General features: G+C 45.3%; 1 protein-coding gene and 1 non-coding gene across 5 annotated transcripts in view; one reads left to right on the forward strand and one right to left on the reverse strand.

The window, feature by feature from the left end:
• PHF20 (PHD finger protein 20) overlaps window positions 1-17,766 on the reverse strand; it is a 134,015-nt gene extending 116,249 nt beyond the window's left edge. For all 4 annotated transcript variants that reach the window (XR_009703173.1, XM_061208296.1, XM_061208295.1 and 1 more), the window contains exon 1: window positions 17,722-17,766. The gene's annotated coding sequence lies outside the window, so the exon portion shown is untranslated. The remainder of the gene's footprint in view (window positions 1-17,721) is intronic.
• Window positions 17,767-19,349: 1,583 nt separating this feature from the next.
• LOC133104601 (U6 spliceosomal RNA) lies at window positions 19,350-19,456 on the forward strand. Its single transcript, XR_009703662.1, has one exon. It is a non-coding gene; the product is annotated as a U6 spliceosomal RNA (small nuclear RNA).
• The last annotated feature ends 2,205 nt before the right edge of the window (window positions 19,457-21,661 follow it).

Below are 21,661 nucleotides of genomic sequence, written 5' to 3' on the forward strand. Positions count from 1 at the left end.
TCACAAATGAAGAAATTAGGTTTAAAGTAACTGGGCTAAGGTTCAGGTGCTAAGTGACCAGCCCCAGAACAAAAGCCCAGGTCTGCTTGATTTCTGAATTAATTCTTTTACCACACAACTTCCCTAGGATGCCTTCCATTAAAATACAGGAGTGTGGGAACAAGGCAGTGAATGAAAATGAGCAAATTATTCTCAATGGCTCAAGAAAACCAATTCCTCTTGAGGCTGAATTGTCGAAGGTTTTCCTTATCATGAACTGAAACCTGTTTCACTGCAACTCTGACCCACTTATTTGTTTTATTTATTTATTTATGGTTGCGTTGTGCGGCGAGCGGGGGGCTACTCTTCGTTGCGGTGCGCGGGTTCTACTCTTCTCATTGCGATGGCTTCTCTTGTTGCAGAGCATGTTAGGCACACGGGCTTCAGTAGTTTCGGGACGCAGGCTCAGTAGTTGTGGCATGCTGGCTCCAGAGCGCAGGCTCAGTAGCTGTGGTGCACAGGCTTAGTTGCTCCGCGGCATGTGGGATCTTCCCGGACCAGGGATCGAACCCGTGTACCCTGCACTGGCAGGCGGATTCTTAACCACCGCGCCACCAGGGAAGTCCCTGAGCCACTTATTTGAAGCTTCACTATCTGTTATCACACAGAACAAGACTAAGGACTAATCTGGCTTTTATGACCCATGCCCAAATCTTCCCTCCACTCCTCTGGGGATGGCAGAGTTTGTTTTTAAATTTCACGTTAATTCATTCAACAAACCATTAGTGAGCACTGTCAGTAAGGCACTGTGCTGGAAATCAGGAATCAGAAATCCAACTCAGTCGCAGCTCCAGTCCACCCAGGAAGACAAACACAAATCTGAGAAGAGAGGAAGGAGCTCTAACAAAGGGCAAGGTGAGGGACAATCACCGCAAAGTCTCAATTTAATTTGACAAATCTACTAAAGAGTAAAAGAGAGTTCAAGACAGAAGCAGGAATTTAAAAGATTACATAAGAAGTACGTTTTTACTTCTAACATTTAGGGGTTTTTTTAAGTTTTTTTAAATTTATTTTATTTATTTATTTATTTATTTATGGCTGCATTGGGTCTTCGTTGCTTCACATTTAGTTTTAAACACAAATTTTTCTCAAGAGGCAAGAGAGCTAAGATTCTGTAGCTTTTAACTTACCCATTCTTCAGGGCCTGTTTTTTTCTACCAAAAAGCTCTAGCTTCCAGAATAGGAAAAGGAAATATGTTTAGTATGGACATCCAGAAAAACTATGAGAAAAAATCTGATGCAATCTGTATTCACAAATGATTCCACTTAAAGACCTTGGCAGGACTTCAAACTACTCCTTTACATTCAAATTTCCCTACAGGGAATTCCCTGGTGGTCCAGTGGTTAGGACTCCACGCTTCCACTGCATGGGGCATGGGTTCGATCCCTGTAGGGAACTAAGATTCCGCAAGCCACGGAGCATGGCAAAAAAAAATTTTTTTTTTAAACAACTTTTCCTACAATGTGAGCTCACTGCTACACAGGAGACAGAGAGCCCAGTTTATTTCCTTAAATACAGTATAGGCAGTCAATGCCCCTGCATCAATGACAATGAAAACTTTAAATGTACACTGTATAATACAGTTTAAAGGGCACTTTCACAAACAACAAACTGGGAGAAAATAACTGCAACACATATGACCAAAGGGCTAACTTCCTTTATTAACAAAGAGTGCATACAAACCAAGAACGAAAAAAGTTAACTCACTTACGCGCAAAGCGTATGGGCTTCCCTGGTGGCGCTGTGGTTAAGAATCCACCTGCCAATGCAGGAGACACGGGTTCGATCCCTGGTCCAGGAATATCCCACATGCCATGGAGGAACTGAGCCTCTGCACCACAACTACTGAGCCTGCGCTCTAGAGCCCGCGAGCCACAACTACTGAGCCCGCGTGCTACAACTACTGAAGCCTGCGCGCCTAGAGCCTGTGCTCCGCAACAAGGGAAGCCACCGCAATGAGAAGCCCACACACCACTACGAAGAGCAGCCCCCGCTCGCCACAAGTAGAGAAAGCCCGCGTGCAGCAACGAAGACCCAACACAGCCAATAATAAATAAATAAATTTATTTAAAAAAAAAAAAATGGGCAAAGTGTAAGAACTGGCAGGTTCCCAGGGAAGGGGGAGGTTGGGGGGGGGGGGCGGGGAATAATGTAAAGGTCTAATAAGCATGTGATATTATATTATCCACATAACCTCACCCTAAATTAAAGGAAATGCAAATCAAAATAACAATTTTTCAATTCTCAGACTAAAAATTTCAAGGTAAAATACCCAGTGTCTTCAGGGATGAGGAAAAAAAGATGCTTATACACTGTTGGTAGAAGCATAAATTGGAAAATCTTTTCTAGAGGCAACTTGGCGCTATCTACAAAATGCAAATACCTGCAACCCAGCAGTCCCCATTGCCAGTAACTTATCCGACAGATACATCCCCCAAAGTCTGCCAAATTACCTGTAAGGATGAACAATATAGTTTTGTAATTTCTGCAGCTAAAATGTCCATCAAAACAGAGGGCTAGTTAAATGAATTATGGCCATCTATACAATGGAATGTTGTACATCTATTAAAAGGAAAAATGGCTGGGCTTCTCTGGTGGTGCAGTGGTTAAGAATCCGCCTGCCAGTGCAGGGGTCACGGGTTCGATCCCTGGTCCGGGAAGATCCCACATGCCACAGAGCAACTAGGCCCATGCGCCACAACTACTGAGCCTGCGCTCTTAGAGCCCGTGAGCCACAACTACCGAAACCCGTGTGCCTAGAGCCCGTGCTCCGCAACAAGAGAAGCCACCGCAATAAGAAGCCTGAGCACCGCAGTGAAAGACTAGCCCCCACTCGCCGCAACTAGAGAAAGCCTGAGCACAGCAACGAAGACCCAATGCAGACAAAAATTAATTAATTAATTAATTAATTAAATTTTTTAAAAATGGCAATCTGTAGATGCTGATATGGAGCCATCTACAAGATACAATGTCAAATAAAACAGGCATGGTGTAGAGGCCTGTGTCTGGTATTATCTCTTTAATGCAAACAGACAGATCTATTATAGTATATGCATAAAATTATTTCTTGGAAGGAAGAAAATAACTGTTTTAAGTAGTTCCCTTAATGAAAGGAGCATGAAAATTTGACTTCTCATTTTTTACCCTTCTGTGTTGTTAGAATTTTTTAACCATAAGAATGTACTTCTGGGGCTTCCCTGGTGGCTCAGTGGTTAAGAATCTGCCTGCCAGTGCGAGGGACACGGGTTCGAGCCCTGGTCCGGGAAGATCTCACATTGCCGCAGAGAAACTAAGCCCGTGCACCACAACTACTGAGCCTGTGCTCTAGAATCCACACGCCACAACTACTGAAGCCCACACGCCTAGAGCCTGTGCTCCACAACAAAAAGAAGCCACCACGATGAGAAGCCCGGTCACCGCAACTAGAGAAAGCCCACGCGTAGCAACGGAGACCCAATACAGCCATAAATTAATTAATTAATTAATTAATTAATTAATTTAAAAATACATTAAAAAAATAATGTACTTCTTTGTTTTTACTTTAATTGTCAGCAGGGATTATCTAGTTGGTAAAATTTTAATTTTGAATTACTTCTTTAAATTTCTTCATATCTTTAAAAAAAAGATTATTTAAATATGTAAAAGGCCTTCATCCTTACACTATTTTCTGGACCTACACAACTGCCAAATGATGTAGTTAGGACTAAATGTGATATTCCCATCGTACAGAAAGGAAACTGAGGTTCAGAGGGGCTAACTGCTTTCAAGGTCCTCCAAGGCAGGAGACATGTCTCTTACCACAGGTAACAGGATTTTCCCAGAGGTAGACAAACCATTTCTTGAAGGCCCTTCCTCTTTCCCTTACCAAAGTCCATGCTATGCTTATACTCATGCCTTTAAACATAAACATAGTTTGAATACAGGAAGATGAAGCAATTGGATGCTTTTCAAATGTTGTGACAGAATTATTACACCATTATAGCAAGCAGAAATATTTAATCTTTCAGAAAGGACAACACCTAAGAATGGCCCAGCTGTGAGAAAACTGGAACACTTGACCCACTGCCTGAGGCCCTGACCATGGCCATCTTTTTATACCTCAATCTGGAAGAAAGGAACAAGCTGTAAAACTGCTTCTACACTTGGAGTCAGTAATTTCAATCAGAAGGATACAATCCAGGATAAAAATAAATCATTTGTGAAAACGAGAAAAAAACAATAGCTCTTTACATACGATGCTGGGGAAGCTAGATATAACTTACATGTTTAATAATAAGAGAGGGACTTCCCTGGTGGCACATTGGTTAAGAATCCGCCTGCCAATGCAGGAGACACAGGTTCAATCCCTGGTCCGGGAAGATCCCACGTGCTGCAGAGCAACTAAGCCCGTGCACCACAACTACTGAGCCTGCGCTCTAGAGCCCACGAGCCACAACTACTGAAGCCCGCATGCCTAGAGCCCGTGCTCCACAACAACAGTAGCTACGGCAATGAGAAGCCCACACACTACAATGAAGAGTAGCCCCCGCTCGCCGCAACTAGAGAAAGCCCGCGCGCAGCAATGAAGACCCAACACAACCAAAAAATAAATAAAAATATTAAAAATAATAATAGTAAGAGAATATTTAAATAAAACCTAATGTAGTAGGTCTACACTTTAAGCTCCATTAGGGAAAGGAATGACTGATACTCAATAGATGCCTAATAAATTAAATAAAGAATGTTACTCAGCTACTAAAATGATAAAGATGTGAACCAACCTTACAAAAGGAGAGCAGAACAAGACCTACATAAGAAACACTGACAATAGTAATAATAACTAATTCTACAAACGTTAAGTCATGTAATCCTTACAACCACCACAGAGACAAGTACTATTATTAATCCTCGTTGTAAAGATAAAACAGAGAGGAACAGGGAAAAGTGAGGGACACCCTAGGACACCCATATAGAAAGGGGCTGAGCCAGGATTTGAATCTAGGCCCTGCAGCTCCAGATTCTTAACCACTACCACACGTTAGTCTATGAGCTGCATCTTCGGATTCTCTTTCTTAACTCATCAAATGAGGATTAATGGCCCCTTTTAGCACCCGATTAATCTCGGGTGCTAAAAGGAAAAGATCTGCAGGACTTCTGTAGCGGTCCAGAGGTTAAGACCGTGCTTCCGCTGCAGGGACTGTGGGTTCGATTCCTGGTCAGGGAACTAAGATCCCACAAGCTGTGCAGCGTAGCCAAAAAAAAAAAAAGAAAGATTTGCAAAGCCCCTATATGTCTAGCACAAAGTAGGTACTCAAAAAACGGCAGCAGAATTTTCTGACTTCCTAATGCATTTATATTTAATGTTGTACTGACATGGACCCTGGATTTTATTTTGGGAGAGGTTTAAGAGTACTGTAGCCATGGTAACTGGAGGTCCTGTCTCAGCAACTGCATTGTGCTCGGGGACAGGTACTGAGGGCTCAAAGTAACAAAGAATTTGTGATAGGTGGGCATGGAACAAGATCTTTCAATGAGTCGGCTCTAGACAGGGTTAAGGGAAAATAAACTCTAGAAAGAATGTCAACCACCAGAAACTACAGAACAGGCTTTACAATAATCTAATAGTGCTTACACCAGGCTTGCAATTCAACCTCCATTAAAGGGTGATGGTGCCTTTCAAACTGAGGGACACTGCAAGTGAAAGACCAGCTTAAATCTTTATGCCTCAGGCTTCCCTGGTGGCACAGTGGTTAAGAATCCTCCTGCTAATGCAGGGGACAGGGGTTCGAGCCCTGGTCCGGGAAGATCCCACATGCCGTGGAGCAACTAAGCCCGTGCACCACGACTACTAAGCCTGCGCTCTAGAGCCCACGAGCCACAACTACTGAAGCCCATGCGCCTAGAGACCGTACTCCGCAACAAGAGAAGCCATCGCAATGAGAAGCCCGCGCACCGCAACAAAGAGTAGCCCCTGCTCGCCGCAACTAGAGAACACAACTAGAGAAAGCCCACGCGCAGCAACAAAGACCCAATGCAACCAAAAATAAATAAATAAAAAATTTTTTAAAAATGTTTAAAAAAACCATCTTTATGCCTCCTTCATTCAATAAATATTTACTGAGTACCTGCTATGTGCCAGGTGCTGGAGATAGATGCTGGGAGGATGAGACACCCCCGGCCCTGTTCTCTAGTGGGGAAGGCAGGAACATGATAAACACAAATACAAATAAGATCATTTCTGGGAGGCTATGTTCTGTGGGGGAAAACCCAACAAAACAATGTGAGCCAGTGACACGGCAGGACCACTTTAGATAAGGCTGTTAGAAAGAACTCTGAGGAGCTGAGGTCTGAGCAGAGATCTAAATGACAAGGCGAGGGACTTCCCTGGTGGCGCAGTGGTTAAGAATCCGCCTGCCAATGCAGGGGACACAGGTTCGATCCCTGGTCCGGGAAGATCCCACATGCCTCAGAGCAACTAAGCCCATGCGCCACAACTACTGAGCCCGCGCTCTAGAGCCCGCGAGCCACAACTACTGAAGCCGGCGCGCCTACAGCCCGTGCTCCGCAGCAAGAGAAGCCACCGCGATGAGAAGCCTGCACATCGCAACCAAGAGTACTCCCCGCTCGCCGCAACTAGAGAAAGCCCGCGCGCAGCAACGAAGACCCAATGTAGCCATAAAAAAATAAACAAACAAATAAATAAATAAATCTACCTTTAAAATAAATAAATGACAAGGAGATAGATAATCTACCTTTAAAATAAATAAATGACAAGGAGACAACCATGTGAAGATCCAGAGGAAGAGAATTCTAGGTAGAGGGGAAGTCCTAGAGGCAAGGTGCCTCAGGAAGGAATGAGCTCCGCTCCCCTCACAGCCCTGAGCCTAGGAGGTGGAGATGCTCCCTGCAGCCCTCACCACTGTTACAGAAAAGCATAAACAATATCAGCAGGTCCAGTGACACCTACGTCTCACAGGAGGAAGCTTCCAAGGGGACTCTGCCAAAGTTCTGTCTTGGAGGAAGGCCAGGGAGTACTTAGGGATGGGAGCAGACAGGTTTCAGACTCAGATTCTGGCGAATCCTGGCTCCACTCATTGCTGGCTAAGTGAAGATGAGAAAAATCACTGAGCCTCCCTCTGTTTGCCCATCTATAAAAGCAGATTAATAACCCCTACGTCCTGGGATTCTGAGGATAAGCGAGCTAACGGATGTCAAGTGCTTAGCACAGTACACACTAAATATTCAATATTGGTGATAAAATGGCTGCGTGATAGCAGCAGCACTAGCAAAAAGGACATCAGACACAAAGGATTACAGTCAATATTATTATGCAATATTAACAAATAGTATCCAATACAAAGAACATAAAAGAGCATATCTTTAGTCCTAGGGAAGTGACAAGTTGGTTCAAGTAGGAGCTAGGGCCCCTCCATCACTATCCTCTCCTCAACAACACAGAAAGAAGACTGGGTCTAGGGCTTCCCTGGTGGCGCAGTGGTTGAGAGTCTGCCTGCCAATGCAGGGGACACGGGTTCGAGCCCTGGTGTGGGAAGATCCCACATGCCGCGGAGCAACTAGGCCCGTGCGCCACAATTGCTGAGCCTGCGCGTCTGGAGCCTGTGCTCCGCAACAAGAGAGGTCGCGATAGTGAGAGGCCCGCGCACCGCGATGAAGAGTGGCCCCCACTTGCCGCAACTGGAGAAGGCCCTCGTACAGAAACGAAGACCCAACACAGCCATAAATAAATAAATAAATAAAATTTAAAAATAAATAAATAAAGCAAATAATTAAAAAAAAAAAAAGAAGACTGGGTCTAAACCCAACCATTACCACTCCTTCAGGCCCTTGCCCAAGTCACACTAAAAGAGCTGAATTAGCCTCTTTCACTTGAGAGGGTAAGGAAGGAAACAAAGGGAAGAGGGGAGGAAAGTAAGGAGGCAGGAAGAAAGAAAAAGGCCCCCCCAAAAAATTCCCTTACCCTCTTCCCAGACACTTGAAATACTTTCTCTAAGAGCCAACCTTTTCCTTACACAATTAAAATTCAGACAGACAGCAAACACAGGTTCATTCCGAATTACTGAGAATGAATTGGTTAAATCAGCGGATCTTCCCAGAAACAATGGAAAGGGCCTAGTGCCCAGGCTTGACTCCAGAATATATTTGCTAAATGACCTTTGGCACATTACTCAACCTCACCGAGCTAATCATCTTATCCTCACAAGTTCCTTCACCTTTTCTCCCCATCACAGTTTAAGGCTCCAAGACTGGCCAATGTGCCAAGCTAGAAACATGGGCATCACCCTTGCATCTCACTCTCAGTCACCATTTTGTCACATCTACTTCTAGGTTTCTCCCATTGCCCAGTGGTTGCCGAGTTCAGGTCCCCATCAGTTCTAATCCAATTACCGCAACAACTCTCAATGGAGCTCAAAACCTCCAGCCACACCCTCCCCAGATCCAAATCAATATTGTCTTACAAACTGACTTCTGAGTGCTTATTTTATGACATACAGTATTCTAAGTGCTTTACATACACATCGTCTCATTTAGCATCTACCTCATAGGTTTGTAATGAGGATTACTATTATTCCTGTTTCAGAGGTGCAAAAACTAAGGTTCAGAAAGTAAGCTGCCCAAATGACAAAGCTACCAAGTATTGGGACAAGGAGCTGAACCCAGGTAATCTGACTAGCCAACTACTGCACTGTGGCTACTCTTCATCAATGCTGCTACAGTAGTATTTCTAAAGCACAAATCTAATAAGACTCCTCTGTTTAAAACACTTCAGGTTACATGTCAATTATATCTCAAATGAAGAAAAAAAAAAAAAAAAAAGCTCAGTAGTTCCCCTACAGAACAGACTTCAAACTACTAGTGCAGCATCAAGGCCATCAGTGAGCTAGCCATTATGACCAAACCAAACCTGGGGTTGTTAGAAACGGGAGCTTACAAGGAGAGGAGCAGACAAGCTCAGCAGAGGGCCAGCGGCGTATGGTGGTTATGAGCCAGAACTCCGAAATGAGACTGCCTGGGTTTGGACCCCAGCTCCACCATTTTCCAGATAACCTTGCACAAGTCATTTCCTCTCTGAGCCTCAGGCTCCTTATCCGTAAAATGGGGACTGTACCAGTACCTACTTCATACCTTCATACAGGTGCTGTGAAGATAAAAATTACTTAGCACAGAGTCTAGCACACAATAAGCCCTCATGCCGCCCACATACCAAGACTCCTTGCAGTGCTGCTTCCTCTGCCTGGTCCTTCAGACTGGGCTCAGCCATCAGCACCTCGCCAAGGGCGCTGGGCCAGGGCCCACTCCATTATTCGCCCATGGCAGCCTTGCCTGCCATCTGGACCACAACCCAGCACCCTACATTGAAATTGCCTGTTTCTGAGCCTCTCTCTCCTCAGGCATTTAACTCCTCATACGCACCCCCAGCAACTAACAAGCAGCGCCCTTACTTGGCAGTCAGATGCTTGTTAAATGAGATAACCTCAGCTTCCTCATTGGCAAAACAGGAAGAAAGACAGGAAAGAGACCTGTATCACCCACCTTAAGGGATGTAGGGATTCAAGGAGACAATGATATGGAGGCTCTTTGAGAAATGCTATCCACAGGTAAATGCAGGAACTGTTATCACTCCATGGGGGAAGGCAGAGGAAGGCAAAGCACCGGGAACGAGGCCCCTGAAGACAGACCACAATTCTGCCCCTGGAGTCTAAGAAAAGCTGTACTCGGTTTTCAGTCACAGGGAGGGCTCCAGTCTATAAATGGCGGAAGGCAGCTCTGGAGCAGGTTTGTGTGGGTTCCTTTTAGGGAAGGGAATCTTTTTTTAAATATACCTGACTAAACTGTTCTTACAGGATTCCTTAATTGAGGCATCACTATATTACAAATGAAAATAATTTGGAGATAGAGTCATTACCCCAGGGGACCTCCAAAGACATTTTCCTAAGTTACAACTGATTCACTGCCCATGGGGCTTTAAAGATAAATAAAAATTATTCAACAGTCAACTTTTGTTACTGGTCTTTATTATTAACACCAGAAAGTGGCTTTTACTGAGTTTTCACCACAGGCTAAATCCTTGACAAATATCTCATTCCCAACAATGCAGAGAAGTTAGCAGTATTATCCCATTTTACAGAGGAGGGAAAGGAGGCTTAGAGCAAATAACTTGCCGATGGTCACCTGGCTAGGAGGAAGAGCTGGGATTTGAGAAACAGGACCTCCTCCAAAACCCACTGTATTTATACTGCGTTCAAAAGTAAGGCCTTTGAGGGAATTCCCTGGCAGTCCAGTGGATAGGGGGCCCCGGGTTTGATCCTTGGTCCGGGAACGAAGATCCTGCAAGACGCGGCCAAAAAACTTAGAAAATTGAAAAAAATAAGGCCTTTGAACAACAAGGTCCTACTGTATAGCACAGGGAACTATATTCAGTATTCTATGATAAACCATAATGAAAAAAGAATATAAAAAAAAGAATGTATATATATGTGTAACTGAATCACTGCTGTACAGCAGAAATTAACACAACATTGTAAATCAACTATACTTCAATTATAAAAAAAACACAATTAATATAGGGGATTTTACAAACATTTTGTAAGAGGAATAAAACAAAATAATGGTAACATATACTCAACTCTTCACAGCTCACCAAGTTTTAATAATCTTATAAATTACATTTTCTTATTCCCATTTTACAGATTAGGAAATGGAGAGACAAGGGTAACATTTACTCATACTTACAATGATAGATGTGAGGTAGTTATGATGATACTTGAGAAAGAAAACAGAGGTCCAGATATGTTAGAAACTTGCCATGCTGGAAGTCTGCCTCCAATGTCTGTGCTACAGGGAGAGTCCCAAGACGTTTGAGCCCCACGCCCAAATGACATGTAGCCCCAACAGAGTGGCAGATGCTAGAATGCAAACTCGGGCGTTCTGCCTCCAAATTCTGGTCCTTCACCACCACATACCACGCAGCCTGGACATGAAAGGTGGCCTCTTAAACTATCTTGCCTTTCTGAATTGCAGATGTGTAATTCTCATATAGGTCACAGCATGACCGACGTCCTACTCATCAAAGCACTTTGGACAGCATTCACCACTCCATGAGACTTAGAGACTGTCAAGGAGACCAAACCAGCCATGCACCGGGGCCTCAAGAAGGGGAGAAATGCAGCCTCAGCTGGGAGAGTTTGGCTTTTACAATTAAGGGATGTTTACATAGTCAGGAACAGAATCTGAGATGAGGTGGCAAGGCCAACTCTTCTCTCAACAGTGCCTCGGTCCTGCGTTCCAGGCTGCCACCTGTTTGATATTGTGACTAATGTGACTTATTCCAACCCTGAGGGAGAAAGGTAAGGCAGCTGTAGAGAGGAGGATGTAAGAGCACCAGGCTTGCAGGCAAAGCAACCTGGGTCATTAGCCAAATGACCTTGGACAAATAAATTACTTAATTTCAGTTTTCCTGTCTATTAGATGAGGATAATGGAAAAATTGTAAAGATTCAATAAGACCTAACAGAGTGCTCCAAAAAATGTTAACTAAAATGCCCACATTTCCAGGCTAGGGTTCCACAACCTATAAATCCCAGCACCTGTATAAGCAAGGAAGGCACGTCAATCCACCTAGCCACGTGCCTTTTCCACAGGAAAAAGAGACCTCTTGAAAATCAGGTCTCTACTAGGACAAGATGAGACCTCTTACATCATCTAAGATGCCTGGGAGTCAGTCTTTAAAATATTAGGATTATGTTCCTGACAAGGGAAAAGCTCTTATCAAATAAAACCATCATTTAAAATCCTTTCCCAGGCCCCTCCTCTTCTTCCTTCCCCTAAGTCCACTGATTCAGGAACCACCTCCCTTTCATACAACTGCCCTATTTATGTTTGGTGACTCATACCCAGCTGCTAAAATTTTACGGGATTTCTACAAGCTCACCTCTTCCATTATTTGGCCAAAGAAAGCAAAGGACAGTTGATACCTAGCACAAGATCTAGCAAAGTTGTCACAGCATTATTACAAATCAAGGTTTCAATTTTCAACAGGTTACCCCAAAGTTAATCAACAACCTGTAAAGGTCAGTTGCTGAGATGAATAAGACAGGGACAGCATCCTCCCTCTCTAAGCTTACAATCTAACCAAGGAGGCTCTGACTAAACACACATTTTGGTTTAAAGTATGTTTATCAAAAAAAAAAAAGAACGTTTATCAAGAAACATGTCAACATCCCATCACTTCCTAGAAAGATGAGGAAGGGGGATTAGGAGGTTATATACATCTTTGATCCCTGATTTCCAGGCAACATCAGCAGCTGCCCTTGAGAATAATCAGGTGTTCTCAAATTGTTAGCTTTACTCACTGAAGTTATTTAAAATTTAAATTTCTTATCATTGTCCTTAGCAACTTCTTGTCAGGTTTTGTGGCTGAGTGTGTTCCTAGAAGGAAGAGCATTTAGAAGTAATTTTTAAATGAAGTTTGGGGACTTCCCTGGTGGCGCAGTGGTTAAGAATCCACCTGCCAATGCAGGGGACACGGGTTCGATCCCTGGTCTGGGAAGATCCCACATGCTGCAGAACAACTGGGCCCGTGCGCCACAACTACTGAGCTTGCGCTCTAGAGCCCGCGAGCCACAACTACCGAAGCCCGCATGCCTAGAGCCTGTGCTCCGCAGCAAGAGAAGCCACCGCAATAAGAAGCACACGCACCGCAGGGAAGAGTAGCCCCCGCTCGCCGCAACTAGGGAAAGCCCACGCGCAGGCAACGAAGACCCAATGCAGCCAAAAATAAATAAATAAAATAAATAAATTTGTTTTAAAAAAATGAAGTTTGAACTTAGGATACACTTTCAAATTTGATAGGGTGTTTAAGCACCTTTAAAATCCAGGATGAAGAACCAGCTAGCTGATTTCCTTGAGACCTTGAGAGAAGATGGCTAAACGCATTACATTCACTTTCCCCAAACTCCAGCCAAAGGCACACTACCTGCTTCATTTTTAAATTTCATTCTACCTACTCTGCTAATTCAAAGCAAAAAAGAAAGCTGGGGTGAGGAGGAGGGAAAAACATTTTAAAAATACACATCAGATAAGAGAACTTTCAAATAAACAAAATTGCATGTCAACTACAGACTCCCTCTTAGTGATTCAGGGAAGTAGCTAACATTGAATGGAGAATTCAAAGAAGACTTCTTTGAGAAGCTTAGACAGTTCTGAATGAAATAAAGCATGGAAATGGCAGAGGACACGGAGGCAGAAGAATGCTGAAGCTGGGTGTGAAGACAAGGTGGCTGCCTCGGCTAGAAAAGAGGCAGTGGCAGAAGTGACTCGGACATGGAAATGATTGGCAGCATGCCCAAAAGAGCACGTGAAGGAAATCAGATCTGCTACAAGCTCCCACAGACACTGGGTTTCTAAGCAAGGCATGGACAAAGGCTCAGAGCAGGGTAGACCTTGGAGATAATCAGCCCCTCACTTTACAAATGAGGAGAATGAGGTCCAGTAGTATTAAGTAACTTGCCTGAGGTCTCACAGTGAGTGGAGGAGCTGGGACTAGAGCCAAATCCAGATCAAATCCGTTACTGAAGAGGATCTATCTGACACTCATGTGAGGGATGGGGGGAAGGGAGAGGATCAGGACACAAAATAGTCTAGTCATTCAGGTTTGTCCTGATTAGGGCCCAGAATAGGATCATGCTGGGAAAAGGCCACGACAGGTGATAGCCAGGGAAATAGGTACAGATGATCTAAGACACTTAGAAAGGAAAAACCCACTAAGACTTAAAAATAGATGTGGATACAAAAGGAGAGAGAGCATCATAAGCCATGATTCCCACCAAAGAATAATGTCATATTCCCACCAGCATTCACCTTTGTGAAGCTCCATACAGAGACAAGTCAGTGGCTTCCATGCAGGGTCCAGGCACCTGCATCTCCCAGGCCCATTTCCAGGACCTAGAAAATCGAGAAGGACTCCTTGGAAATTCCAATACCTGTGACCCTGTTGACTTGGAGTATCTCAGAATCACTACCCATGGTAGGGTAATAGATGAGGAACCAGAGAGGCAAGCTGGCTGATTACTACATGGGATTCACTAGAATGATTTTATGTCAAGGGCTATATTTACCTTCAATCAAGAAATAGTTAAGCATTTATTTATTTATTTTTTATTTTTTTACATAAATTTGTTTATTTATTTGTTTTTGGCTGCGTTGGGTCTTCGTTGCTGCGCACAGGCTTTCTCTAGTTGCAGCAAGCGGGGGCTACTTTTCGTTGCAGTGCGCCGGCTTCTCATTGCAGTGGCTTCTCTTGATGCAGAGCACGGGCTCTAGGCATGCGGGCTTCAGTAGTTGTGGCATGCAGGCTCAGTAGTTGTGGCACACAGACTTAGTTGCTCCACGGCATGTGGGATCTTCCCGGACCAGGGCTCGAACCCATGTCCCCTGCATTGGCAGGCGGATTCTTAACCACTGCGCCACCAGGGAAGTCCCAAGAAATAGTTAAGCATTTAAATTTGACAAAATACATAGGTATCAAACTCCTGGAGAAGTTCCAGCCATGATTTTAAAAGTTAAATGCTAGAATAACTACAAATGAATATAAATAGTAGTCCTCCAAAGGGGACTTGTACAAACTCTAAGGAATGCGCATCTAGATAAAGAGAGAATGGAAAATAATATCCCAGCTTAAAGCTAACCACCACCTTCCTATTTTCAAAGAGAAATCTTTAACTTTGTGCACAGAACCTAACTACTCAAAGTGTAGTTCAGTAATATTAACATCACCTGGGAATTAGAAAAGAATATACTCAGGCCCCACCCTAAACCTACTGGATTAGAATCAGCATTTTAGCAAGACACTCCCCACCCCAGGTGATTTATTTGCACATTCAAGTTTGAGCAGCACTGGTGCAGAATACTTTAAGGGTGGACTATATATAGCACTATACAGATAGAGTACCAAACAGGCAAATAAGAGACAAAGTACCTGTTCACTTTCTGTATACCATATTTTATTAGGTACTGCTCAGACAGACCTCCAATGTTTTTTAATGAATTTGGTACTTACTAATGACCACATGATATAAATGTGGGATCCATTTCACTTCCTGAAATAACACAGCTCTAGCGTTTTCATGCACATCAAATTTAAAACAGCTTAGTTGTTCTGAAAATACAATAATGATTCATTTTATTCAAGTTCCAACACTGAGTTCAGAGCACTTCACCACAAGCCCCATTAATTCCTACAGGTTCCTGGGAGTATCATTAAATCCCCCAGCATCCCTAAGAAGCAGGTGCTTGGCAAACATCCAATCTTCAAATGAGATTCAGAAGGACGTGGTCCTGAAAATGCAGTATTTTTCTGCCTTGTCCTGCCAGGGTAGCTTCTCGGGCTCAAACTCTCTCCCGCACTGAGGCCTCATACAGCTGCACACTCAAGTACTTCCCGAAAGGGAGAAAGGTCAGAGGTGTCATTATCCCATAAGCACTTGAGATTCCAGCTGTGGAGAAATTAATCTGGTTCGTTCCCGCTGAGAAGCCCTGAGTAAGATCTGGAAAGACAGAGGGAAATACAAAAGAAAGAACCTACTGAGAGGCTCTTAGGAGAGGAGAAGTCTCAGACATTTGCAGATTTTAAGGAGGGGGTTGGGGGCAAGGCTTGGCAGATAAGTGAGAGGATTACGGGGAGAGGTAAATATCCATCTCCCACTTCTCCCCCAGGAACAACAACAACAACAAAAGAGTGACCACGAGATTCCTCCAAATGACCCCCTTTCTTGATAAAAGGAAGAAAAAAAAGCCAATGTAGGGAGGAACCGTATGAGTTGGAAGCAAGACTAAAGAATCTCTTGAGGGTTTTTTGGTTTTGTTTTTTTCCAACGAAGGGAAATAAAGCAAAGGAGAAAACAGTACCCATCTAACCAGAATCTTATAGGAAGCAAACCACCAGGAGGATTAAGAGCCCTGTGAATAACCAAAGAAATGCAAGGGGATTCCTTTCCAGTTTAAATCCAGTGCTGGGGAGTCCGGCAGCCCTGGACTTGAAGCCACTTCCAGAGCAAGGGGAGGAAAAGGGAAAATCTTTACAGCCACCAGTAAGCAGAGCAGTGTCCAAAGAAAGAAAGAAACCAGAAAAATGCCCGGGGATAGGGCAAGCCAAGAGAAAAGAGTTCCTGTTAGCAGAAAAGTAAAAGATAAAGCAGACATATGGGAGACAACATGCAGGCAACCCCTTTAGGATGGGCGGGGAGATCCTCCCCTAGGGGGAGGGGACTTCAGGAGGTAACACTAGGAAGTGTGCACAGAAAAAAGGCCACAGAAGCAGAGAAAGTGTGGTGCTGAAGATATTTATTCACCAGAGGAAGGAAGAGGAAATAGGTGCACTGCCCTAACAGGGAGAGCACCTAAAGGGAAACGGGGTTCCAAAGAGGGAAGGAAGCTGAGGAAAGAAAATATCTTGGATGGCAGAAAAGCTCAGGAACCATGGACCATCGTATGGAAATGAACGAACTCAGAAAAAAGGTGCGCCGTCCCAGATTTAACAAGCACCAGGAAGGTGGCTGCACCCTGAGAATTGTGTAACCAAAAGTAGTGCATACTGTACATCTGGAGGGCACAGGAAACAAATACACTTTCAGATATGAAAATCTCCCCCAGGAAATAAGGTGGTCGGATTTAGAGAACTCATGAAAAACGGTGCAACCCCAAGAACAGAGTGACTGGAAAAAGCAGAGAATTCCCTTGTGTAAACACAAATATGTATCCTAAAATTTCAGGATTTGGATCTCATTTTCGGTAGACTCTGAAAATGAGGTGCACTCCCAGATTTTGAAAGAGCAGGGAAAGGAAGCAGCCCCTAAATTTAAGAAATTCTGGAAAGCACGTTGCCAGATTTGGGGCCTGGAAAAGGGAATTCTTCCTCGATTTTGTGCGAATATAAGTACCCCCAAAATTTTGGTTATTGGACCCCAGATTTAAGACTCGCTAATGGGAAGAACCCCCAAATTTGAAAGGGGATGCTTACTCAGACTGGAGGCTCGAAAAGGGAGTGTCCTCCCAGTTTGGGGGTCGTGGGGCAAGGGATACATCCTCAGTTGGGCAGGCTTTGGAAATTTAGATAACATCCCAGGGCTGGAGCCTAAGAAAGGGGGTGCACCGACCACATTTTCTAAAAACTATAGAGAAAGGGGACACTCCCATAGTCTGGCGCTTGAGAAAGGGGTGTGCTCCCCAGAATAGGATAAAAGAGTCAATAAAAGAAAACGCGTTCCCAAAGCACAAGGCAACGGCAGGGGTTGCTGGTGGAGCTCTCGAGGGCCACACAGCTCAGGCTCCGGCCCTAGCGCTTACACCCCACCCCCAACACGGCCCGCTCCGCGCCCCGGGCCCCGCACCCCGCGGTCCAGCCCCCTCGGGAGTCGCTGATTGGCCGAAGCCACCGTCACTCCTGCGGGCAGCCCTAGGGATTGGGCGCCGCTCGCACGCCCGCCACGCTCTCAGCAGCGGTCCCCGGGCCTCCCTCCCGGCTGGGCAAGCCGGGCCAGGCGGGGAGCGGGGCCGGGTAGGAGACTGGAGCAGCGGTGGCGTCCGTCACCGTCCCCGCCCGCACGGCGCGCGCGCGACGCGCCCGGCCCGACCCGACCCTGCCCCAGCCAGCCAGCTTCACCTCGCCGCGCCTTGCCGCGAGCTCACCTCACAGCCCCGCTCCGGCTGCTCCGCTCCGGGTCCAACCGACTGAAGGACTCTGCGTGCTGCGCACCACGTGACCCCGGGGACGCGCCCAGCGTATCCCCCACCCCCCCCAACACACGCACCATCGACTCCACCGAGTGACGCAGCGCCTCAGCTGCCCCGCCCCCGGCCACGCCCCACCCGATCACCGTGGCGACGGCTCGGGCGGGACACGCCCACTGCCCTGAGGCGCGGGAACAGGCCTGCTCCCGGGTCCGGAGCACGAAGTCCCCTCTCACTCGTATCCACTGTGATCACACGAAGCCCAGGACTGGACACTATCCATCACCTGTTAATTTTGCCTCCTGAATGCATCTCAAAGCCTCCTACTTCTCTCCATCCTGCTGCCAGCACTCCAGTCTAGTCCACCGTCACCTCTCTCTTAGATGATGGTTGTCCTCTCCACCCAATTACTCTTCCCCCTTCCAATGCATTCACACTCAGACAGCGGGAGCTTTTCAAAACGCAACTATATTCACAGCCATCCCCTGCTCAAAGTCCGTTGCCCACTGTTCTTCAGATTAAGATCTAAATCTTCACTGTGTGCCAGGCTCTTCAGAGTCTGTACCTAACTTTCCTCTCTCACATTCGCACGCATTCAGCTCTCCCACATTCTCAGTTCTCAGCATCTTTCAAGTCCTCTAACAAGCCAGGTTCCTTTCCGCCTCAGGGCCTTTGCACTCATCCCCCCACTCCGCTTCACCTCATTAGCTCCTAGGAAAGGATTCCAATTGCTGGTGTGGAGAGGAGCAGTATTCTGCCTCAGGGGACCAGGTCGGAGTTGCAGCCACCCCCCAAGGGTCTGAGATGTTTTCCCAGCGGGACTTGGGAAGTTCCAAAGAGGAATGCTTAACATTTGTTATTTAGGAAGGCAATAATGACTTTATTTTACTTTGGAAAAACAGGGCAGCTAGATTGCACTTTTTAAATGTAAATGTAATCATGTCACTGCCCTGCTTAGAACAACCAATCTCTCCATCACATCCTCCACCCTTGCTATTTCTCTGGCCACATTGACTTGCTGTCATTTCTATGGTTCTCTCCAAGCTCTGTCCAGGCACTGGGCCATTGACTAGGCTGTTGGTTTTTGCAAAACTAACCCTTTAACAGGTTTCAGTTTGTCATCTCCTCGGTGAGGTTCTCTTTGACTACATTAGCTAGAAAGTGCTCCCCTTGATCTCCTGCCTCGTACAGGGCAATTGCTCTCTACCTTATCACTGTTAATTTTCATCAGAGCACTTAACATAGTTTGTAATTATTTAATTTGTTTGTTCTCTTGGTTTTATTTGTCTTTTTCCCCAAAATTAGAGTTAGGAACTATCTTGTATCTACTGAATTGTCAGAGCCTGACAAATAGTAGACGCTCATTGTGTATCTGTGGAAGGAATGAAAGGAAAGAGAATATTTGGGGGAAAAAATGATAATTGAAAATAATGAGTAGATTCTTCTTTAATGACCTGGCTCCATAGGAGAGGTCTTTTCAAATCTGGACTGGAGGCTGAAGAGAGGATTTCCTGAGCTGAGGTAGTCAGGGCAGAGGGCGGTGCTTAGGGAGAGCTTCTAGGAAACCAGGGACAAAAGGTTCAGCTGTACACACTTTGACAACACATATACAAAAGTTGTAACCATACAGAGAAGATTAGTGTGGCCCCTGCCCAAGGATAACATGCAAATTAGTGAAGTGTTCCATATTTAAAAAAAAATTTAAAACACCTTCTGGAATTTGAGGACCAAAAGTACCTACATGAACTCGGCTAAGGGCTCAGATACAGGAAGAAAGGACCTTCCCAGGATCCTCTGGGTTTATGTTTATTATCATGAAATTGCTCAGATTTTAGTGGCTATTGTAGCATATAGAGAATTTTTTTGCCCCGCAACCGAAGTCATGCCACGAATCCATAGCCCCATACAAATATAACATGTTTCTTTACTTATTCAACCTGCACATATCGAGACCCAGGCTTGAGCTGAGCATCACAGACACAGAGCAGGGGACTTCACTGGCGGTCCAGTGGTTAAGACTCCGTGCTTCCACTGCAGGGGGAACGGGTTTGATCCCTGGTGGGTGGGATCCCACATGCTGGCGGTGCAGCCAAAAAAAAAGACACAGAACAGAATGAGATTTAGGCCCTGCTCTCAAGGAGTTTACATCCTGGTAAAGAAATCATCACAATTTGTAAGTTAAAATTCTTTTTGTCTGTTGCAAGTACAAACAAAAGAAACATGTATTACAAGGATGTTTGGGGGCCCAGAGCATGCACAGGAGGGCAGGTTTGGAAAATAAGCGGCACAGAGCAGCTCCAGCAAGAAGCAAGAAACAGCAGCTTCTGCAGCCAGCAGCACCACGCATCACAGCTGGGATTCAATCCTAACATCCCTTTGTCTTTGAGTCACTCACTCAAGAGGCAAAGTCTTGGCGGGGAGCTGATGTTGATTGGTCAATCTCAGGTCACATGGATTAGTCTAGGCTGCCAGGGGAAGAGAGGAACGATTTGCCCCTAAGGATAGCCCCACAAATGAAAAGAGAGGGGGAGGACTGACGCTGGCCAGACAAAAATAACTTCATACAAGTATGAATAAAATACCTTGGGAGTTAAGCTTTTCCTGATTAAAAAACCTGCGGAGGGCTTCCCTGGTGGCGCAGTGGTTAAGAATCTGCCTGCCAATGCAGGGGACACGGGTTCGATCCCTGGTCTGGGAAGATCCCACATGCCTCGGAGCAACTAAGCCCGTGCGCCACAACTACTGAAGCCCGTGCGCCTAGAGCCCGTGCTCTGCAACGAGAGAAGCCGTGACAATGAGAAGCCTGCGCAGCGCAACGAAGAGTAGCCCCAGCTGGCTGCAACTAGAGAAAGCCCTGTGCGCAGCAACAAAGACCCAACACAACCAACAATAAAACAAATAAATAATAAAGTAAAAAAAAAAAAAAAAAGAATCCGCCTGCCAATGCAGGGGACACAGGTTCGAGCCCTGGTCCGGGAAGATCCCACATGCCGCGAAGCAGCTAAGCCCATGCGCCACAACTACTGAGCCTGCACTCTAGAGCCCACGAGCCACAACTACTGAGCCCGAGTGCCACAACTACTGAGCCTGAGTGCCACAACTACGGAAGCCCGTGTGCCCAGAGCCCGTGCTGCGCAACAGGAGAAGCCACCGCAATGAGAAGCCCGCGCACTGTAACGAAGAGTAGCCCCTGCTCACCACAACCAGAGAAAGCCTGCGTGGAGCAACAAAGACGCAATGCAGCCAAAAATAAATAAATAAAGTAAACAAATTAAAAAAAAAAAACCTGCGGAAACCTGGCTTGCTTGCTTCTGAACTGAACAGTCCTGGGCTGCTAGTCACAGAATCCCAGTTTGCAAAGTTCTGGTCTAAACTCCAGGTCTCACCACTGCCTCTTTAGCAGCTTCCATCATTCTGCCTTAAGGTCCTCCCCAGCATCTCACTAGTAGTTGGTCTCAACCTCCCAATTCTTTCTTACCTAGAACCTTTCTTTGTCTAGATAGGCATTCAATTAATAGTTGTGATTGAGTGAACAAGTGATAGAATGAATGTACAGCAGCCTCAACTCCAGAGAGTAGAATCTCTCCAACCATTTCAGAACTGTGGTCCCAGCACATAAGATGACAGCTCCACAATGAAACCCTACATACACACGAGAATATACTGTAGCACCAGAGATATTCAATACCTGCATGGAAGTGTCCTTTCTCTCGCTAAGCATCACTTTTCTTCAACTGTAAAATGGGATGATATTTACCCTCATTCACAGAATTGTCACGATTAAGTTAAATAACATGTGAGAGTGTACTGTAAACTGCATAGTTCTATATAAATGATTTTCCAATTGCTTTCTTACTAGATTCATTGTCTAGAGTATTCAATGTCCCTAGCTAAAGAA

The sequence above is a fragment of the Eubalaena glacialis genome, chromosome 13 (assembly GCF_028564815.1).
Source record: "Eubalaena glacialis isolate mEubGla1 chromosome 13, mEubGla1.1.hap2.+ XY, whole genome shotgun sequence".
Classification (NCBI taxonomy): Eukaryota; Metazoa; Chordata; class Mammalia; order Artiodactyla; family Balaenidae; genus Eubalaena; species Eubalaena glacialis.